The following is a 23,506-nucleotide window of genomic DNA, read 5'->3' as shown; positions in this document are numbered from 1 at the left end:
TTGACAAATATGCAGTTTTGAATCCATTAATGAACAAATTACAATATAAAACATATAGAAAAAGAGGTGTGTACAGTATATATCAATGGCCAATGTTGGGCAATAAGGCATTAATAAAATGTAATTTGGCCCTCCCAAAAAAGTCATCATAATAACAATACTAATGTTTAGTAGTTACAGTAATTTGATTATTTGGTGAGGCGGTGCGTTGGCGCAGTGGGTAGCGCTGTTGCCTCACAGCAAGAAGGTTGCTGGTTCGAGCTTCGGCTAGGTCAGTTGGCATTTCTGTGTGGTGTTTGCATGTTCTCCCCGTGTTCATGTGGGTTTCCCCTATAGTCCAAAGACATGCTCTTTAGGTGAATTGAATACAGTAAACTGGCCGTAGTGTATGTGTGTGAATGAGAGTGTATAGGTGTTTTCCAGTGATGGGTTGCAGATGGAAGGGCATCCACTGCATAAAACATATATTGGATAAGTTAGTGGTTCGTTTGACTGTCGTGACCCCTGATGATTAAAGCGACTAAGCCGAAAAGAAAATGAATTTATGAATGAATGAATGAATGAATAATTATTTGGTTAACAAAGAATAAACCTTACTTATATATTAATTTTATCAAGTATACAGTAAAGTTACTTTTTTCTATTAAAAGGAAACAAAAAAGTTAAACAATTAAATTATTTGAGCGATTTAAAGTCAAGAAACTAAATGAGAGTGTCCTGTTCTGTTGGTTCAAAGTTTATTGAAGCAGTTATTTCAAAAGCTGAAGCATTTTTTTTCTTTTTTGTTTATTATTAGCAGATGAATAACTCAATGTTTACTAGCTGCAAAAGCTGAATACTTATTTAAAGTCTACTAATTAGCCATTTAAATAATCACTGATTAATGATTAATTGCCTAAATATATACTAGGAGAGAGCCACTAACGGACAAGAACATGTTATTTCAACCTGATCTAACCAGGAAACATAACTATTTTATGTAACTTTTTAAATGTCAGTTTAGAGCCTAATTCGTATGAAATCATACGAGTTCAGTCATATGATTTTTAAAAAGGAGGTGTGGCACCTAACCCTGCCCCTAAACCCCACCATCATTTGGATAAAAGCAAATTGTGCGAATGAGATCGTACGAACCCATACAAATTAGCCACTAAACCGAAAGGTTACGAATTGCTGTGAGATCGTGTTGGTTTTGCGTATTGCAAGTTCAGACTATTGCTGGGCTATTGAATTATTTTTTACTTTTACTATGAATAACACATATTGCACATCTATTGAGATAAAAATAAGCATTGTCTCTCATCTTTACATAGATAAAAAAAAAAAAGAATTTCTGCATAATTATTTATCATCTAATTAAACAATTTATTGCAAGTTCAGCTTAAAAACAAACAATATAAATACACATAAATCATTTTATTTTAAACTTTATTTAATGAAATTGCATCTGACCACCTCTGTAGCATGTTTTTATTATATATAGGCCTGTCACAATAATCAATATGTCAACTTATCATGCAATACTTGGAGATGCCCTCAATATTTTGCTGTTGCAATATATATTTGAGCAATTCCAGTGTTACAGATTTCACATTTGCAGTAAAAACTCAAAACATAAATTCTCATGGAAAGCATATGTTAACATTATTTTGAAACATCTCTTTATATTTTGCAGAACAACTGACCACAGAGATATGGGATCAGAAAAATATCAATCTGTAAACATGTTTCATACTTCAAATGAGGAAAATAAACATGCGTTATGGATGTGACAAAAAAAGTCTGCGAGTTTACAGTTTATAACATGCTTAGTGGAAATTCTGTGAATTAATCTGCACAACCCAAAAGAAACAATCATAATCAAAAGGAGAAGAGTTGACTCTCTATTGAACAAAAATGATTGATTTGATTTAATTGAATATTTTCACAATTATGAGGAAAAAGTGTCGTTATGGATGTGACATCTCTACGTTATGGATGTGACAGATGTGAAATTGCCACTTGTGTGACTTTGGTAAATCAAATAGAATAGTTTGAAAACATTGACAGATACATTTGTATTTCTAAAGTACCGTAAAATACTTGCTTACACAAAAACCCAGAAACTGTTACCGTATTTTGGTGAAAGCTTTTTTTTTTCATGGCAAGGTTGACATTTGCACTGAACTGCTCATTTACAAATTCACAAATAATGTTAAAGCCATTTTACAATGACATTTACATTCTACCTCACCGGTGTCAAAGTTTATAATTGGACATTTACCTAATAGGACATATAATAATATATATAATAGGACATTTCCCTTTTTGACATGAAATTATATAATCTAAATAATTTCTAGAATGATACATATTTTAAAGTCGTTATGGCTATTTGCATGATTATGCTGTTATAAAATGATTTTATAATCAGTGGAATAAAATGATCTCAAAATGACAATAATATCGCTTATCGAAACAATTTCCGTGTCAATATATTACACAACAACAAATCTTTATCGTAACAGGCCTAATTACATACAATTTTTGTTTTAAGAGTTGCAGCTAAACATATTTATTCAATTAAACGCAATTTAATTGAGTTCTCTATTGATTTCTGTTTTTGAATGTACAGTACGTTCTAAATTAATGCAAACAATGCAAACAATCCAGTAGTTCAGTCTCTTCGAAGTTACACGTGCACAAGTGCGAACGCAAACAGTAATTTGCATCAGTTCACTTAACAGCCACTAGTGCTGCTAATTTCACGCTTTTCTGAATTCTCCAAACAGCCCCTTTAAATGAAGGTGAGGGGGTTGTAGCCCATCATGTCCCATCACGGCAGTAACACAGACCCCGCCGGCCCCATCCTTCTTAAACTCATCATTTGGAAACACACAGACACACTCAGACTGCTCTTTCTTAAATTCATTAACCTGATGTCGACTCTCTGGACCCCAGACAACAGTTTAATTTGCAGCCGAAGCGTCTCATTGGTCAGCCCTGCCACCTGCCTGATTAAAATGAAGCACAGATTTCTTTCTCGGTCCTTGGTGTCCATTCTCTGAGATTTCCTGTCGCTCTATAAAAATCAATTTGGTAAAGCAGAAAGATCATGCATTTCTTCCTTCCAATCAGCGCTGACACCATCAAAGAATGAGTGGGTGATGCAGCATATGCCTGGCCACGGCTTTATATGCATGAGTAAAAGTAAAGGCCAAATCAGGCTAAAATAGCTGCGACAAAAGGAAAAAAAAGTGCTGATCAAAAGATGGTGGAATCAAAGATGAAACACACACACGCTCACACAAACCCTCAGAGACACCAGACATGCACACAATCACATTTCTCAGGCCCTAGGAATAATTGGATATATTTGGTGCAATCAGAGAGAAACAAAAACAGCCGTAGGTCTGTCGAAATCTTCCTTCACACATACACGCACACATTATTACACACATTTTTTTTTTAAATCAGACTCCTGAGGCCAAATGGGGCTTAACTTCAGCACCGAGATAGAAAGATAGATCCAGTGGAAGAGGAATGTGAGCTGTAGTTATTCAGTCATTAACAGGACGTCCTACTTGATTGAGTTAGTGCACTGATGCAGTTCAGTGTGATTTTACACACATTTTCAGCCCTCTCTGAATGTGTGTGTGTGTGTGTGTGTGTGTGTGTGTGTTTGAGAGGAATAATTGAGGACAGCCTTTCTCTTTTACTTTTCCTCTTTCTCTAAAGCAGAGATAACAGCCAGAGGACATTCAGAATCGGTTAGTCATCAGTTCTCAAAGTCATTGTAATCTCAAACTCAAAACACATATGCAAATGCCAAATCTCTCCAACCAGTGCCATCATCATATCAAAGAAGAGAATTTAAACTGAAAATGAAAACAGTGAAAGAACCAGCTGGTGTCACGGCTGGCTTCATAATCCAAAACACAGAGCACAAATGTCAAAACTCTTTGAAGATCTTTCTGGACAGCTTTTAAGATTTTATATTGTTGAAAAATGGTGAACTTCAGGCATCTGAAGTAAAGTTTTAATTGGTTTTAAAATTACTTTCTTTTTTTCCTTTTTTTACCCACACAGAGATCTCCTCTTTCTACCAGTGGTTAGAAATCAGGGCTTTTTCTCTTTTGTTCTTTAAATGAAATGAATCGTTTTATTTAGCAAGGATACATTAAAGAAATTTTAAGAATTTTACTAATACACCAGCTCAGAATATTAGAATGATCATGTGATGTTAACTGCCCGTTAATGCAAATTTCTAATCAGCCAATCACATTGCAGCAACTCAATGCATTTAGGCATGTAGACATGGTCAAGACATGGTCAAGGCAAATTCCTTGTTGATGCCAGTGATTAGAAGAGAATGGCCAGACTGTTTCAAGCTGATAGAAAGGCAACAGTAACTCATATAACCACTTGTTAAAACCAAGGTATGCAGCTTAGCTGTGTTTCTTAGCTGACAAGAGTGGCACCCAGTGTGGTCTTCTGCTGCTGCGTCAAACCTTGAGGCTGATGGGCTACAGCAGCAGAAGACCACACTGGGTGCCACTCTTGCCAGCTAAGAACAGGAAAGTGAGGCTACAATTCACACAGGTTCACCAAAATAGGACAATAGTAGATTGGAAAAACGTTGTCTGGTCTGATGAGTCTCGATTTCTGCTGCGACATACTGATGGTAGGGTCAGAATTTGGCGTCAACAACATGAAAGCATGGATCCATCCTGCCTTGTATTAACAGTTCAGGCTGGTTGTGGTGGTGTATTGGTGTGGTGGATATACTTTGAGCCCATTAGTACCAATTGTGCATTGTCCACAGCCTACCTACAATAAGTATTGTTGCTGACCATGTCCATCCCTTTATGAAGACAGTGTACTAATCTTCTGAGGCTACCTCCAGCAGGATAACGCGCCATGTCATAAAGTGTGAATCACCTCAGGTTGGTTTCTTGAATATGACAATGAGTTCACTGTAATCAAATGGCCTCCACAGTGACCAGAGCTCAATCCAATATAGCACCTTTGGGATGTGGTGGAACGGGAGATTCGCATCATGTGCAGCCGACAAATCTGCAGCAACTGCAAGGAATATGCTGAGGAATGCTGAGGAATATTTACAGTACTTTGTAGAATCTATGCCATGATCTTGATTGTCTTGATTGCAAACAGGTGTGGCAGTAATCAGGGCTGAGTGTGGCTACAGTAATAGAACTCAGGTGTGATAAACCAGAGTTAGGTGATATTTTAACAGTTTTTTCAAACAGGGCTCTGCAGTTTTGTATTTTGTTTTCCCTTAATAATAACATCAATTAAAACTGCACAATGTGTTTACTTGTGTTATCTTTGACTAATTTTTAAAACAGTTTGATGATCTGAAACATTAAAATGTGACAAATGTAGATTTAAAAAAAAAAAGAAACCACTAAGGAGGCAAAAACTTATTCACACCCCTGTATGTGTGTGACCTTGTATCACAAAACTAATATATGGCGATTTATATGTAATCTGAAAGCTGATTAAATAAGCTTTCCACTGATGTTTGTTAGGATTGCAACTATTTAAAAAAAATCTGCAAATTAACTTTTAAAAAATGATATTTAAATTAAAGATTACTTCTAAGTTGTCCTCAAGCTGGGCTTGTTGTTATTCACAGGCTTATCAGTCAAACACAGCAATGTTAACCACTTATTAATACATAAATCAGTCTCACACTTCACTATATTTATTTAGATTTCATGTCATTCACTCTCAGAAATAAAGGTACGTGAGCTGTCACTGGAGTGGTACTTGTTAAAAGGGCACAAATTGTGCCTAAAAGGTCCATAATAATACCTAAAGGGTACATATTACTACCTAAAAAGTACAAAAATGTGTATGTACTAATATTTACTTTTGAGGTACCAATATGGACCCTTTAAGTACAATTGTGTACCTTTTGAAAGTCTGAGAGTGTACTGTCAATTACTTATTTTTAATTTCTCATCCAAAGTTTGTAAGGCACTGCTGACTGCCTCTTACTTTTTTTACTACCATTCTAATAAAATCTACCTGAAAGACAGTAAAAGAGACGTATAAAAAGCGAGACTGTCAAAGTGCAGAGAAAATATTGTTCCTTTATCACAGTACAGCTTTCAGCATCAAACACACACACTCACTCACTCACTCACTGACTCACTCACACACACACACACACACACACACACACACACACACACACACACACACACACACACACACACACACACACACACACACACACACACACACAGTTCCCTCCCAGACAGCAGGAATGCAGTGAAGGAGAAAAGGTCAGTATGGTTCCCAGCTGTGAGCGTTCTCTCTCTATACGACGCACAACTATAAAAACAGCGTGTGTTGGCGTGGTTGTGTAAATCTATGCTGACTGTGAGTTTACAGTCTTGACCATATGCCCTTAATGGTTCTGCATAACTTGCTAATTACAGAAATGCAAGCCAAAAACGAACTGCTTACCACACTGGGGAGGAAAAGCCATGTAAAACTCACACACAGAGTCAAAGAAACCAGACAAGGCAAAAATGAGAAATCGAGTGATGCATAATTCAGCTAACGAATCATTCGGTGATTATGTTAATGGAATCGTTTAATGTTATGCCGAGCAGCCAATCAGGTAATCAAGCAGAGTGTTGAACAGCTAATCATGTTATGAAGGTCAATATGACAATAAATCATGTTAAGAGGACTAGGGCTGTTCAATTAAGCCTCCAAGAGGTCCAGGGTCTGTATTGAAATAGACATTTCCATCTGAAGAGAGCAACAGTACTTCAAAAAGTCTTAAAACAGCCAAAATGGTCAACTAGGGTTTTGGGGCCAAAGCAACAATATCTACTACAATCATATGAAATATTTCAGGGATTCTGCAGGTTCCATCAATTCAAATTTAAGACTTTTAGACCCTTTTAAGACCATTATGAATGAAATTTTAGATGTACTGTATACAGGGCTAAATACTAATAATTATTTCTAATGGCCTGGCTGGGCCAATGGATGTTTCTTTTGCTTGCAATCAAATTAAATAATTTCTTAGCAACGTACTTTAATGTGTCAAAACAAGAAAACTGTAGTTGTATACATGTTTTTCAACATAATACATTGTTTTGACAAAAAAATGACAAGTTTAACATTGTTAAAAGTATAATTATTGTGGAGACAATTACATACAGTAAATAATCAAAAATATTATGTTGGCTTTTGGTCCAAACAGACTGACTATCACTTCTATTCAACCTAATGCTTTTCTGTAATAAATCCTTAAGTTCCGTGCCTATTTATAAATATTATGTCTACTCCCCTTGTTTCTGTGAAGAGTTTTTGTATGAATGGAAGATAACCTGAAGAGATATGTTGCTCTGTTATTATAATTAGGAACTGTGTAATTGTTTTTAGTTTTTGTTTCCCTGGGAATTAGGGAATTCATTTGGAGAAATTACTGTACAGCTATTGTAAATTGTATCTCTTTGCAATAAAAACTTAAATTTAAACTAAATAAAAAAAGTTTTATTATGATGGAATGATGGTGATTGGATGGATGTCGGCCTGATTATGTAGGTTTATTTGGGCAGAGGAAAATTAAGAACTGTTAAAATGATTTAAGATGCATAACACAACATTTCAGTGAATTTAAGATTGTTCAAGGCCTAAAATTTTGTTTTTGAAATTTAAATTTAAAAATTGTAAAGACCCCACAGATACCCTGTATTTATTTTTATTCCCAATTTCTCTCTCTTTTTTATTTATTTCCTCGTTTTCTTCTACTTCTTTTTCATCTTCTTCATCTTCTTCCTCTTCTTCTTCTTCTTCTTATTATTTATTAATTTATTAGGATTTTTTTTGTTTTGTTTTTGTCTTTTACTTTTACTTTTTTCAAGCTTTCTTCTTTTTTGAATGATGTACATTTTTTAAAACAGTACAAACAAACATGGTAACCACAACAATAAAACTGAAAAAAGTAATCAAAGTAAATAGATGATGAATGGGAAATATTTGCCAATAAGCAAATGTTCAATTTGCCTGTATGTTCAGTAGTTACAAAACACTAATGAGTTTTGAGGAAATCCACAATAGATTGCCATACGGTTTGGAACTGATGTTGAGATTTCATCAAATGAATGATCAACTGAACTCATGTGGAATCTCATATTTTGGAGCACTTTACAATTTGGCATTGTAAAAGTAAGCAAACCAAGAGGAAAATGCAACATTTTAATAAATGAAGGCCTTGTTTCAGAACAAAGTACACAAACTGTTCTGTTAAAATACATGTTTTTCATATTTTGTGGTTTTTATTTTTATTTTTTCATTTATTTATGCTTTTGAATTGCATTATGGGACCATGATATTTTCTCTGACAACTTTCGATGCTTAAATGTTTGAAAAATAGGTGTTTATTGATGTTTTTAATAGTATCAAAGTGATATAACCACACCGGTCACTTTATTAGACATTATTTATTACATTAATAGACCTTATTAGACATTATTTATTACACCTGTCCAACTGCTCGTTTTTGTATATGTATAATCAGTAATCACATTCCAGCAACTGAATCTGACGATCTGCTGAAGATCAAATTGAGCATCATGGGAAAGAAAGGTGATTTAAGTGACTTTGAATGTAGCTTGGTTGTTGGTGCCAGACAGGCTGCTCCGAGTATTTCAGAAACTGCTGGGATTTTCAGGCACAACCATCTCTAGGGTTTACAGAGAATGGTCCAAAAAGAGAAAATATCCAGTGAGCGGCAGTTCCCCTTCGGGGGGAACTTCAGCACTATAAGTGGATTTGATTGTAAAATCCACGCATTGGGAGGTTCGGTTCAGAAGCTACTCGTCTGAAAGAGTATTGAACGGGCCAATTAAGAATGAATTGGCAGCGCAAGCCTGCGCAGGTGAGCGGCATAAGCAATCAACTGAGTATATAAGCTCACCTGGCGCAGCAGACGCTATCCTTTTCGCTTCAGAGACTTTCTGATCGAGTCGATGAGGGTTCCTCCTGCTGTGAACCAGCGATTCTGAGCGAACGAGAGCATTCTCCCGGTCCAGAGTGTGTACACGCAGTGGCAGACGGTCGAGCTGGGTTTCTCCCTTGCCTGGCGTTCTTTGGGTCCGGTCCTCCAGAGCGGTGCGTATAAAGTTGCAAACTTCACAGAAAGAGCAACACAGTCGTGCAGCACGTCCTTATCAGGACGGCGCTCCGACTGTGCGTTTCTGGATGCGGTGGTTTCCTGTCCTCGGATGATGGGCGCGGGCACTGTGTTACATGTCTGGGGGTCCAGCATGTTAATGCGCTGCTCGCGGGCAGTTCATGTCGTCATTGCGATGCCATGACTGTTGCGCAAGATCGCGGTTAGCCTTTGCAAAAGGGCGAACCACCCCAGTTGTCCCCTGCTCTGCAGCGGGCACTCGGGCAGATCTGAGGGTTTCAGCGAGAGATAATCCGTCGCCCACGGGCCCGCGGACCTCCCGCTCCTCTAAGCGCTCCATCCAAGCTTCGGGCGGGGGAAGCGATCCGTCTAACAGATGGTAGCCCTTACGCCCGATGACACCGGAGACCAGATGTCCACCGCGGCATCGGAGGGTGGGCTTTCATTGTCCGATGATGATCCAGACCCGCTCGCCCCCTTCGGGCTGGTGAGCGCTGTCACTACGGATCCTGAAACGGACATGTTAGCCGTGCTTTCCCGGGCTGCTTCGGCCGTGGGTTGGAGATGGTTTATCCCCCAGCTCCGCGGCCGGACCGACTAGAGGGGCGTTCCCTTCTTCCCGGAGGTGCACAGTAGGCTCACGCGGTCTTGTAAAGCACTTTTTTCTGCTCGTGCTGCGTGTTCCTCCACCCTAACCACTCTTGACGGTGAAACAGCCAGGGGGTATGTGGCGATTCCTCAGGTTGAGTGCGCGATGGCGGTAAATCCGCGCGGCGCCTCTTCTTGGCGGGGTCCGCCTCGTCTCCCATCCAAGCCTGTAAGTTATCTACCTCCCTCGGAGCTAGAGCTTACATAGCTGCGGGCCAGGCTGCTTCCGCCTTGCATGCGATAGCCACCTACCAGCGCTACCAAGCGCAGGCGCTGGCCGAGCAGCACGAGGGTGGGTCCAACCCAGGCTTACGAGCTTCGCACCGCCGCGGACTTAGCTCTTCGGACTACTGAGTCCGCTGCGTGTGCGTTGGGGAGGACGATGTCCACATTAGTGGTCCAGGAGCGCCACCCCTGGCTGATATGCGCAAAGTCGACAAAGTCCGCTTTCTTGACTTCCCCATATCCCCAGCCAGGTTCGGCGACACTGTCTGTGAATTCACCCAGGAATTCAAGGCGGTGAGAGAGCAGTTGGTGGGTGATGTCTTATCGGCGGTCCGTAGCCCGCTCCGCCCGCCGTGCCATTCATACCTGCTCCTCGCCGAAGGCGCCCGCCTACGAGAGCTGCTCCGCCCCCGCACACGCCTCCGGCGAAGCGAGCGCGTCGGGCACCTCGGAAGCAGGCAGCCCCCCTGCCCAGAATGCCGCTAAGTCCGGCAACGGACCGCGAAGCGCCCCTGGGACAGGCCATCTGGAGAAAAGGGAACTTGCTCTTTCCCCGCTGGAGGGCGGGGCCCCATTTCCAACGGCACTTTTTACTGCCATGAAAACATTATGAAAGGGCACTTTTCACTTCCCCAGATGTAACAGCCCGAAATCTGCCAGTCTGGGACGCTATGCTTTCTAGCTTGCAGATTCGGTGCGTTTCGCCAGTGGCTCACGAGCGCTGGGAGGACGGTCTCCTTTCTCCCACCCCTCGAGCCTCCCCTCCGGAGCTCGGGTTTGGAGTGAGAGCAAATATCTCACCTCCAGCTTTTCCGTGGGACCCGCGAGCTTCCCGGATCAGCACACCCACTCCGCGCTGCCCCACTGCTGGTACGGCAGCGATTGTAGCGATGAGTCCATTAGCGAGAGCTCTGCCTGCCTGGTTAGCGCGGGCCAGCTCTTCGCGGTGGCTCATACGCACAATCAGACTCGGCTATGCGATTCAGTTCGCGAAACGGCCCCCCAAGTCACGGGTGTGTATTCACCAGGGTCAGCCCCCTGTCCGCCCCTGTCTTGCGAGAGGAGATTGCTGTCCTCCTGGCGAAGGATGCAATCGAGCCGCTCCCTCCAGCCGAGATGGAGAGCGGGTTTTACAGCCCACGCTTCATCGTGCCCAAAAAGAGCGGTGGGTCACGGCCAATCCTAGATCTGCGCGTTTTGAACCGCTGCCTGCACAAGCTGCCGTTCAGAATGCTCACGCAGAAGCGCATCCTCCGGTGCGTTCGTCCTCTGGGTTGGTCTGCAGCATTAGACCTGATGGACGCGTATTTCCATGTCTCCACTCTTCCTCGCCACCGACAGTTTCTGCGGTTTGCGTTTGAAGGTCGAGCTTGGCAATACAAAGCCCTCCCCTTCGGGCTCTCTCTGTCTCCGTGGGTCCTCACCAAGCCCGTGGAGGGTGCCTCAGCGCCCCTTCGGCTCGCGGGCATCTGCATACTCAATTTCTTTACGACTGGCTGATTTTTGCCCTCTCTCGGAGCAGTTGATTATGCACAGAGACAAAGTGCTCTGGCACTTCCACCTGTGGGGGTTTCAGGTCAACCGAGAAAAGAGCAAACTCGCCCCCGTGCAGAGGATCTCTTCTCTCAGGCTGGAGCTGGACTCGGTCACCATGGCAGCGCGCCTCTCCGGAGAGCGCGCTCAGCTGATGCTGTACTGTCTGAGAGAGCTCGACAGTAAAATAGTGGTCCCACTGAAACTATTTCAGAGGCTCCTGGGGCATATGGCATCCGCAGCCGCTTCATGCCGCTCGGATTATTCTATATGAGACCACTTCAGCACTGGCTTCACGATCGAGTCCCCAGACGCGCATGGCACGCGCGCGCACACCGAGTCTCTGTTACTGCGCTGTGTCGCCGCGCCCTCAGCCCTTGGAGCGACCCCTCGTTCCTACAGGCCTGGGTGTCTCTAGAACAGGCGTCCAGTCTTGTTGTCGTTTCAGCAGACACTTCCAACACGGGCTGGGGGGCTGTGCGTTGCGGGCATGCGGCTGCGGACCTGTGGAAAGGTACCCAGTTGCATTGGCATTTCGCCTGGAGCTGTTGGCAGTGTTCCTCGCTCTCCACCGTTTTTTTCCGGTGCTGGAGCGGCAACACGTGCTGGTCAGGACGGACAGTACGGCGGCGGTGGCGTATATCAGCCGTATAGGGGGTATGCGCTCTCGCCGCATGTCTCAGCTCGCCCGCCGTCTGCTCCTCTGGAGTCATCCGCGGCTGAAATCGCTGCACGCCATTCATATTCAGGCAAGCTCAACCGTGCAGCCGATGCGCTCTCACGGCAGCCTTGCGTCCTGGAGAATGGAGACTCCACCCCGAGTCTGTTCAGCTGATATGGGCGCGATTCGGGGAAGCCCAGATCGATCTGTTGCTTCCCCCGAGATCACTCATTGCCAGTTGTTCTTTCTCTGACCGAGTGCTCTCGGCACGGATGCACTGGCTTACAGCTGGCCTCGGGGCACGCGCAAATACGCGTTTCCCCCAGTGAGCCTGCTCGCGCAGTTACTGTGCAAGGTCAGGGAGGACGAGAAACAGGTTGCTGGTTGCGCCCCTCTGGCTCAACCGGACCTGGATGTCAGAGCTCTCCCTCGCGATAGCCCTCCCCTGGCAGTCCCTTCGAGAGAGCACCTACTCTCTCAGGGACAGGGCACCACCTGGCACCCTCGCCGATCTTTGAAGAGATTTTTAGACGCGAGGAAGACTTAGGTAACCTCCGATTGCGGTGGCTAATACCGTCACTCGGGCTAGAGCCCCCTCCCCGAGCGCGCCTATGCCCTGACGTGGAGTCTTTTCACTGAATGGTGTGTGTCTCGCTGAGAAGACCCCCGTAATTTGCCAGATCAGCGTTGTGCTTTCTTTACGCCGAGAGAAGTTGGAGAGCAGGCTGTCGCCCTCCACACTCAAGGTTACGTGGCTGCCATCTCCGCTCTCATAACGCGGTGGCTGGCAGCACCGTGGGAACGCATAACCTCATCATCCGGTTCCTCAGGGGCGTTAAGCGAATTAATCCACCCCGCCCCCTCTCATGCCCTCTTAGGATCTCGCCCTCGCTACACAAGCCGCGTCAGATCCCTTCGATCCTCGACTCAGTATATTTCTGTCCCTGAAGACAGCTCTGCTGGTCGCGTTGATATCGATTAGAGGGTCGGGGACCCGGAGGCATTTTTCGGTCAGTGACTCGTGCCTGTAATTGGGCTGGCTTCTCTCACGTATGAGACCCCGCCCGCGATATGTGCCCAAGGTTCCTACCACTCCGTTTTAATACGAGGTAGTGAGCCTGCAAGCGCTGCCCTCGGAGGAGGCAGACCCAGCCCTTATTTATTGTCCAGTTCGCGTTTTGCGTATTATCCGGACCGCACTCAGAGTTTAGATCATCTGAGCAGCTCTTCGTCTGTTATAGCGGTCGGCAGCAGGGAAGTGCCGTACCGAAATAAGTTCCCACTAGATTGTGGATGCCTTTCTTTCACTATCAGACGAGATGAGCCGCGTCCCCCGAGAGCGCGTGCGCACTCCACTCGGAGCTTCGCATCCTCTCGAGCGCGCGCACGCGGCGCCCCTCTAACAGACATCTGTAGAGCTGCGGGCTGGGTGACACCCAACACATTTGCAAGGTTTTACAATCTGCGAGTGGAGCCGGTTTCCTCAAGGGTATTAGGTAACCCTTGGTGATTGAGGAAACAATTCGGTAGGGTGTTGAAACACGCTTGCTGCGCCATTTTCCCTAACACGGAGATACGTGCGCCTTTTTATCTGTCAGTAAAGTTCCCCGTCAGGTGAGCCCTGCAGATTCCTCCGTGGCCCCCAGCACTGACTCAGCGGAGGAGCCACTTGCTGGCCCACTACGTTGTAGGTCTGCCCGCTGGTCAGCCCGCTGGTCAGCCCGCGTTTTGGGTAAAGGTGCCTGCTATGCGTGGTCCCCACTAGGCGATCCCATATGCTTATTCCGCCACGGTTAAGTCCCCCCCCCCCCCCCTGGGCGGACCCGTGTCTTCCCTCCCCGCTAACCACTCTTTTGCTATGCGTACTCCCCCTTTTAGGGCTAGTCCATATGTAAATTCTGCCATCTATCCCCCCTTGGGTAACGGATGGCCTCCGCAGCGTCCTCCCTATCGGGATTGCACGCTTCCCAACGTACTGTCGTATTTTCCTAGAATTATCTAGATGCTCACGACTTCCCAAAAAATATATATAAATCCGTAAAACTTCTGTTGAAGTAGGATAAATTAGGGCCAGGGACACGTTGGAGGACCGCGCCCCCCATGATGTGGGTGCGTCACGCTTGCTTGACTATCTCCTCATCGGGGGTGTTGGTAAGGTGCAGTCATTGTGGCGCTTTCAATGGGCTCCCAATGCGTGGATTTTACAATCAAATCCACTTATAGTGCTTCCGTTCCCCTCCTCGGGGAACGAGGGGTTACTTTAGTAACCTCGAACGTTCTGTGGGCACAAATGCCTTGTTAATGCCAGAGGTCAGAGGCGAATGGCCAGACTAATATCGAGCTGATAGAGAGGCAATAGTAATTCAAAAAACTACTTGTTACACCCGAGGTATGCAAAAGAGCATCTCTGAATTCAGAATGCAAATCACACACAACACGGATGGGCTACAGCAGCAGAAGACCACACAGAGTGTCACTCCTATCAGCTAAGAACAGGAAAGGCTACAATTCACACAGGCTCACCAAAATTGGACACTACAAGATTAGAAAAACGTTGCCTGGTCTCATGAGTCTCGATTTCTGCAGTGACATTCGGATGGTAGGGTCAGAATTTGGCAGTAACAACATGAAAGCATGGATCCATCCTGGCTTGAGTCAAGAATTCAGGCTGGTGGTGGTGTACTGGTGTGGGGGATATTTTCTTGGCACACTTTGTACCAACTGAGCTTCGTGTCAACTCCACAGCCTACTTAAATATTGTTGCTGATCATGTTCATCCCTTTATGAACACAGTGTGCCCATATTCTGATGGCTACTTCCAGCAGGATATCGTGCCATGTCATAAAGTGCAAATCGTCTCAGACTGATTTCTTGAACATGACAATGCATGTTCAAATGGCCCCCACAGTCACCAGATCTCAATACAATAGAGCACGTGTAAATATGGACCAAAATCTCTGAGGAATTTTCCATTGTTAAATCTATGCCATGAAGGATTAAGGCAGTTCTAAAGCCAAAATGGGGTCCAACCTGGTACTTGTAAGGTGTATCTAATAAAGTGGCCTGTAAGTGTATATAGTCTAGTTTGGTGTAAATTACTGCATAAAAACATTGTAATAAGTTGCCATATATTTATATACAATATATATATGATTGTCAAGTCAATAAATGTCACTTTATTTCACACAAAGTTTTTAACATGAAAAGTCATTAAGGTCCCATGATGCAATTCATAACCGTGAACAAGTAGAAAAAACTGTGAATCACGAAATACGGAACCTGTTAATTAACAGATACTTTTTACACTGTAAGACTGAGAAAAATCAGATCTGTTACCTTCACAATTAGCTGAAAATATTTTTTTTACAGTACATTAACTTTTCTTTTTCAATAATTATTTTAATGTTTAATTAGTTGTAATTTGTTTAATTAACTATAATAACATGTTACAATTAGGAAATTATATATAATATTTTCCCTCATGATGTTTAATTCTTTATCAGGCAAAAAAAAAACATATATGGTAACTTTATTGACACTGATTACAATATCATTTTCTTTTTATATCAGAAAAGTCTCCAGGGTTTTTCCAACGAGTATTTCAGTGCGTGACCTACAGTATAACAGGTTAATATCCAAATCCAACACATCTGTGAAGTCAAATGTGCAGCTCATTTATTCCATCTTTCTATTGGCTGAGACTCATCTAGATGACATAATATTGGGACAGATCATGTAGGTGTGCGCATGAGAAGAAAGCCACAAGCAGGTAGAAATAAACATAAAGATGTTTGCTCTTGGTCGTGCTTTTCCCTTTCGCAGACGCATTTCTCCTAGCTTTCATCTCCATTTTCCTTTTTTTCCTGCCTACTTATTCCAGTTCCTTCCTTCCGTCGAGATTGAGATGTCTTACTTCTTTGATATCAGATCTCTTTCCGGCTCTTGCCCGGCCTCCTTTGATATGTAATTTGAAGAAACAGAATAATGTATTCCATTTTACTCCATTCAGAGCAGCAAAACAGTAATTTAGTACACATCACACACAGCACTTATGTTTATGTGTGTGTGTGTGTGTGTGTGTGTGTGTGTGTGTGTGTGTGTGTGTGTGTGTGTGTTTGAAAGAGTGAGCAGAAGGTCATAAAAAACAGAGGTAACGGGAAAAAAGGCTGATGCACAGTAAAACATAATGACACGTTTGAAGAGCATTGCTAAGATACCATCAAATCAGTCCAATCAGATTGTGATCCTCCAGCGAGATGAAAAACAATCCTTAAAGCTGAAGTGTGTCATTGTTTTTTTATCATCAGCTTTAAATATGCAATCATAAGTAAATCAACAATTGCTTGCGAATATATTTTGTCAGCCTGCACAGCTCATTTTCACTGATCTCCAATGGAGAATTGCTTTTTTTAAGGCTTTGATATGCACTGCACTGCTTTTTCTGGGAATACAAGTCACCTTTTTTGTCATCTGAAATGGGCTGTGACTTATTTAATGCAATTAATGTCAAAAAAGCTAAACGCAATTCTGAATTGCTGTTGAAAGAGACATCAATATTTTATGAATGTGAGGGACCATATTTACAGCGTTTGTGAGCCATTTCATTTTATGTGGGTCTACTGGTAACCTATTTTACATTATTTGTGAACCTGCAACACAACACCAGTCATGGAGATATACAGTACTTGACAATAGCCAACAATACAAAATTATCAATTTTTCTTTAGATTTTTACTTAGAATATTAATAAAGATCCTATTAGATGAAAAATAATTATATATCAAATATATCAAAATTCAATTTTATTAATGTTTCGTTTCTAAGTACACGTTTAGATGTATTTAAAGATGATTTTCTCAATCTTGTGATTTTGTTAAATCCTCAGATTCCAGATTTTCAAATAATTTGTTTCTCAGCCAAATTATTTCCTATAACAATCACATTAACTGAAAGCTAATTTATTTAGCTTTAGGATGACATAAATCTTATATATATATATATATATATATATATATATATATATATATATATATATATATATAAATAATTGACACTGATAGGCAACGCAGATGAAAATCTGAAAATCGCAGATGAAAATGAAGAAGAAACACGTCTGAAAATTAGTTCTGCAGTTGCATTGCTTTTGTGTCAATCAGTCAATTTGGCTTAGCAAAAATAAGCTCAGACAGACACCAACAGACACAACAGCTAAAAGTAATTCGACAAACCTACAAAGATCATTTTGCGTCTCTCTGTGTCTGTCGGTGTGGTGTGAACTGACCTATAAAGAGGCATTCTTTCCATGCCTTGACTAGATAGCTCACCCACAAATAAAAGGTTTGTCACAAATGACTCACCCTCAAGTGTTTCAAACCTTCATGAGTTTCTTTATGCGTTTGAGGACAAAAAAAAAAGATATTTTAAAGATTGTTGGAAACCATTGACATGTTAGGTTAGAGCTATGCCAATAAACAATATTATATCGAATCGCAATAAAGTGTATGTCATTAACAATGATAAGCTCTGTTTTTTTTTTACTAAATTGATCTAGGAGCTAATCTCACAACAGAAATGTGCAACAATGGGAATCTGTGTGTTGATATTACCGGAGATCTATGGAATTTTTCTGCCACCGAAATTTTTTTGGCTGAAAATATGTTATGCCATTTAATGCACCCACTTATTTTTGTGGCTTCAGTCATTGTTGGGATACTCTTTTAACTCTGGAAGCATTAACAACTTGTACTATAATATAAATATATAGTTATAATCATAATATAAATATATTGTTATCATTCAATATGGAAAATAATTATTGAGATTGCATTTTTGCCATATCGCCCGTGTTGGGTCATGCGAGCTAATCCATTAAATATACATTAGTGTGTATGTCAAAGTTAGCATTACCAATAAATGCTGAATAAAGTCATTGTTCACCATTAGTAAACTTTACCTAATGCATTATTATATGTTTAGTTGACATTAACAAAGATTAAAGTACTTCATTTTTGTAGTTTTTCTATTAACCACATTTCTTTGTTTTGTCATTTAATAATCAGTTTCTCTTGGAACTGTGTCACAATATAAAAAAAATAGTAGCATCTTCCAGTTCATGTGGACTTTAAACATATGCTTGAGGTTTTAAACTCAGCCCACTGTCCTGCAAGTTTTATTACCTGCTTCAGCACATCTGCTTTTAAATGATCCTGAAAAGCTTGATCAGCTGCTCCAGTGTTTAAATATGGTTGAGCTCTTCAAGACTGTGAACATCCCAGGGCAGGGTTGAAAATACTTTTCTTTAAAGACACTGCACTTTGTCTCTCTGTGGTTACGAATAAATTATCGCCAAAATTATCAATATTGCAATAAATACCAGAAAACTCCATTATATAATTTTAAGTGTAAACAAACAGCATCTTTAGAAAAATTATTTTTTTTTGTGGTAAAACAGAAGAAACACATAAAATTTTAAAACCACATGATAGAATATAATGAGGTAATTTTAATTTAGAAATTAACTATTAAACAGGTTAATTAATGCACTTTATATATATATATATATATATATATATATATATATATATATATATATATATATATATATATATATATATATATATATTAGGGATGTAACGGTATCAGAATTTCACGGTACGGTAATACCTCGGTATGAATGTCACGGTACGGTATTTATTGAATCATTTACAGGAAAAAAAAACTTTTGAAAATACTCCCAAAAAAGTGCCAAAAGTGTCAATGACATACAAATTAGCCATCTATCTGTAAGCTTTGAAACAGGAACTTCAATTTTAATAACAAAAAATTATTAAACCATGTAAAAAAATAAAGTTTCAATTTAGTATTGTTAAAAACTCATCACATTTAACATTTAATCACTCACTTAGATAGAGATGGGTTTAAAGGAAAATTATCATATAACTATAATCTGGTAAAAGCTGGTATCTCTGAGTATTTACAATGTCTCCTGCAACAGAAAAAACCCCTCTCATTTGGGACTGAGGATTCTGGGACAAGAGAGATATGACTTGGCCCATGTTGACAGCAGTGGGGTAACGTTGTGCATTGTCTTTCCCCCACTTGAGAGGACAAACCATGAGTGAGATAGAGATCTCTTTGCGGTACAAGTCAATGTCTGCATCAATCTGAACAGTGTGCTGTGTTTCTGCAGTCCCCATGACTGTTATTAGTCGTATTCCCCAACTTGCAGGCACGTGCACACATAGGGCTCAACCTGTGCAGTGCACATGCCCTTTTTAGTCTTGGATAGAAAATGCCCTTCCAAAACGATCAAAAGTGCCCCCGCGACGCGACACAACCTCCGTCCAGTCCAGCCCTTCAGTAGGCGCGATAACACCTCTCTTGAGTATGCGCGCTCAACCCCCCCTCGGCGCTTTACAATACGCGCGCCACAACACAGCTGATCAGAACGCGCGCGACAGCACCGCTATTCAGCACGCGCGCGGCGACAACACCCGCTTTAGGTTCGATCATTTCCATCTTTTTTTCATCTCCGCTACTAGCAGCACACTCCATTTCCGCATTACTGGATCTGTAGCGACAACAGACCGCAAAGGATTATGGCCACGCCGGGGCTGATGGGAAATGAAGTTCCAGCTACCTCCCGTTCGCTTCATTCGCCTGAGCAAATTTTCTCAGAAGACCTATAGTTTTACCGAGTCATGCGACTTCGGTAATATCGAAAAAATTTAATATTGCGGTATGACGGTATTTACAATACCGTTACATCCCTAATATATATATATATATATATATACAGTTGAAGTAAGAATTATTAGTCCCCCTTTGAATTGTTTTTTCTTTTTTAGATATTTTCCAAATGATGTTTAACAGAGCAAGGAAATTTTTGCAGTATGTCTGATAGTATTTTTTTTTTTCTGGAGAAAGTCTTATTTGTTTTATTTTGACTAGAATAAAAATTTTTTTTTAAATTAAAATTAAAAATTAAAAATAGTTTTTTTTGTCTATATGTATATAAAGGAAAAGTTTACAAGTCACATCGTGTTTTTTGCATACAGATGACTAATATGCAGTTTTGGACAATTAAACATTCAAATTGTGAAGCAGAAAAACCGAAAAAGTCTTTTCTCATAAAATGTTCTGCAACAATCTGTGCTCTAGCTTCAAAATAAGCATTTAAAGGGTACGGTACATGTGACGTAGCTTTCGAGCGCACACAATTTTTTCTTCACACCATATTAAGTACACATCTCAAATACTCGGTAGGACGCCAGAACAGCCTGAATCCTTCATGACATGAATTTAACAAGATGCTGGAAACCTTCTCGGCGCATGCTGACATGATCGCATCATGCGGCTGCTGCAGAATTGTCAGTTTGTACATGCGGGGAAAAGAGAGGAAGAGAGGCGAAAGTAGGAGGCAAACCAATCCTCGTATCTCTCCCTCGCATGTTTCTGAGCTGTAGTGTCAACAGAGGACATCAGCCCATGTGCTCTCACACAAACATGAGGTCATATTTGCCCATATAATCAGGCACTGGGGTCTGGTCTTTTTTTATTGAAGCTACAGAATAAACCCCTCACACACTGCACTTCCAATTCTGCTTCAATCCCATCACGTAAACACACACACACACACACACACACACACACACACACACACACACACACACAAAAACATGGGCAAAATATAAGCCACATATTAGACTTCTATGCATGCTTGAATTAAGAACAACTGTAACTAAATGCAATGGAGCAAAAAAAATTGTATTTAAGTAAAAACGTAACTACAAAATAATATTTAAGGTGGTGGATATATTGTTGTTGTTGTGGTTGTTTTTATTGTCCATTTGAGTTTTGTTCATAGTTTGTTCAAAATCTGACAAAGAGACCACCAACGACAACTAGACTTTGGTCTAATTTGGGTACATTTACATATGTGAGGAAGGTTTTTAATGTAATGAATTTAATTTAAATATATACTATTTTTAACTATTTTTGCAGGGACACTTAAAAAAGGTTGTAAAGACATTTAAATGTTACACAATATATCAAATTAGGTCACACTTCTTTTTAAGGTACAATTCTCGCTATTAATAAACCATTAACTTTGACTTTTAGTACTTATGTACTTATGTACCCCTATATCTTAAGAGCGGCAAATACGTCCCAGGAGTTTTATGTATTTGCAGCTTGTGTTTTCGCAAATCTGCCAGAGGCTAATGTGTATGCTTTTTGAGATGTCAAATTCCTCTCGTGAGTGCCATTCGCACTTGCTGTTCTTGCATAAATCCACTAATGGCCGCTTTCGAGAGACTGACTGTGCCACCCTCCTTCTTCCCTAAACCCAACTGATAGTGTTTTAAAAAGCACTGATTAATAAATTAAATTACCCTGTTATAACTTGTTTAATTAATTTTTTGGCTTTTGATTTTGTCATACCTGCTTTCTGGAACCATTTCTCAAACCCCATCGTCATGGTCAACTCTGCTCTTTGTCTCAAATGCTCTGACATACATGGTGAGTCACTGGACAAACTGGTAACAGTGGAAAAGCCGTCCATACAGAAGTAAGCGGTCAGCTTGTAAGCGTGAAAAAGAATCATACCACCCCGTAGCATTTGTTTTAAAGATGAAATCCAGCCATACATAATTCACCACCTCCACTAATGTATATAGTGGTACATTTTCAGAATGAGCCTATGTTACCTAATTTCCAGCTTATTAATAATTGTTAAAGCAGTAGTTTGGTTTAGGTATTAGGTATAGGATTAGAGATGCAGAATATTACCATGGAGAATACAGTATGTACTTTATAAGTACTAATAAGCTGCCAATATCTTTATAACAGGCAAGTAATAAACCACTAGTTAATAGAGAGAATTGCTACTTAAAATAAAGTGTTGTCTAAAATAATAAAGGCATAAAAACATCTTGCAAAAAATCAGTTTTCAGTTTGTCAACTTAAACTTGGAGTAGACTGGAGTAAAAATGCTGAATATTCAACGCAACCATCAATGAAATAAACTACATTTTAAAGTATTTTCACTTAGAAAACATTGTTCTGATTTGCTGTAATAATTATAACTAAACTGTAAAAACAGTTTATTAAAACAACACACATTGTATTCCAATATTGAATATTATTTTTGTCTGTGTAACAGGGTTGCACGGTTTACCGGTACTATGGTAGAATCGTGATACTATAGCTCCAAAATACTGCCGGTGCCACTGTAGTTTGTAAATGGTAGTAACATTATTATCAATCTATCTACTATACATAACGTTGCTTGTGGAAAAAGTCACTAAAATGCTCACTTGTTTGTGCAACCATAGACATTTTATTTTATTAGCTTATGGAGCCTTCTAAGGTTGCAAAACTTTGTAGAATTTGCACCTTTTATGGTAGCCTATTGTATGTTTTCTGATGCTTCAGTTTAAATCAGAATCCTTTCATTTCTGCTCCAATATGATTTACTAGTTACAACCATGACAATCACTTAAAAAGAACAACTCAAAAAAGTGAAGTTTTTAAATACTTTGGAATCTTTTCTGATAAGACTGAACAAAAAACAATAGATGAAAAAAAAAATAGCAACAGGAAACATTGACTACTATATGACTACTTCATATAGCCTAAGTTTGTTGGAAAAATGCTCTATTTGTAAGGAATTTCTTTTGGTATAATTCTTATCTTTATTTTCATGTATTTTTCTTGGTACGAATACATTTTAGGTGAAGAGACGTGCAAATACTTTTTTCAATAATAAGGGAATTATTGATTCCATTCAAGTAGGCCTATTATAACAAATAAAATATAGTATTTCTGACAATTTTCTTTAATTCATGGATTTTATTATGATTTACAGCATCGCAATACTACTTGGTATGACAATACTTCAGCTGGTATAGTATCATGACATAAATTAATGGTATCACGACAACCCTAGTAACAGGATCATATTTACAAATTAAAATATATTAAATCATGTATAAACAGGATTTTCATAATAAGACTACTGTGGGCATTCTAAAACACTGCTAAAGAAACTATAGACAAAGATTATCTGTCACCTCCAAACACATCTGCCAGCACAAACACAGTTTGACAAAGCACCTGTTAAAATCAGATCAATTAAACAAATGATGATGTAAACAATTGTGATGTTTTTCTTACTTACTGAAGTAAACACTTATGAGTGTTGATAGAAATGTTGGTCAAGAAAAAAAGCTATATGCATTTTTGGAAACACTAGCAACAGCATGCTAGTTTTAAAA

General features: G+C 40.5%; 1 protein-coding gene and 1 long non-coding RNA gene across 7 annotated transcripts in view; one reads left to right on the top strand and one right to left on the bottom strand.

Annotated features, from left to right (window-relative positions):
- The window catches only part of galnt1 (UDP-N-acetyl-alpha-D-galactosamine:polypeptide N-acetylgalactosaminyltransferase 1), a 230,205-nt gene that overhangs the window by 71,085 nt on the left and 135,614 nt on the right, over positions 1 to 23,506 (bottom strand). The gene's annotated exons all lie outside the window — the stretch shown is intronic.
- LOC147840303 (uncharacterized) lies at positions 20,232 to 23,266 on the top strand. The gene is made up of 3 exons (XR_015511500.1): positions 20,232 to 20,680; positions 20,800 to 21,991; positions 22,177 to 23,266. It is a non-coding gene; the product is annotated as an uncharacterized LOC147840303 (long non-coding RNA).

Source organism: Danio rerio, chromosome 16, assembly GCF_052040795.2.
Source record: "Danio rerio strain M-AB ecotype USA chromosome 16, GRCz13ab, whole genome shotgun sequence".
In the NCBI taxonomy this organism is placed as follows: Eukaryota; Metazoa; Chordata; class Actinopteri; order Cypriniformes; family Danionidae; genus Danio; species Danio rerio.
The sequence above is the reverse complement of the archived record's forward strand: the minus strand, read 5'-3'. Positions and strand labels throughout refer to the sequence as shown.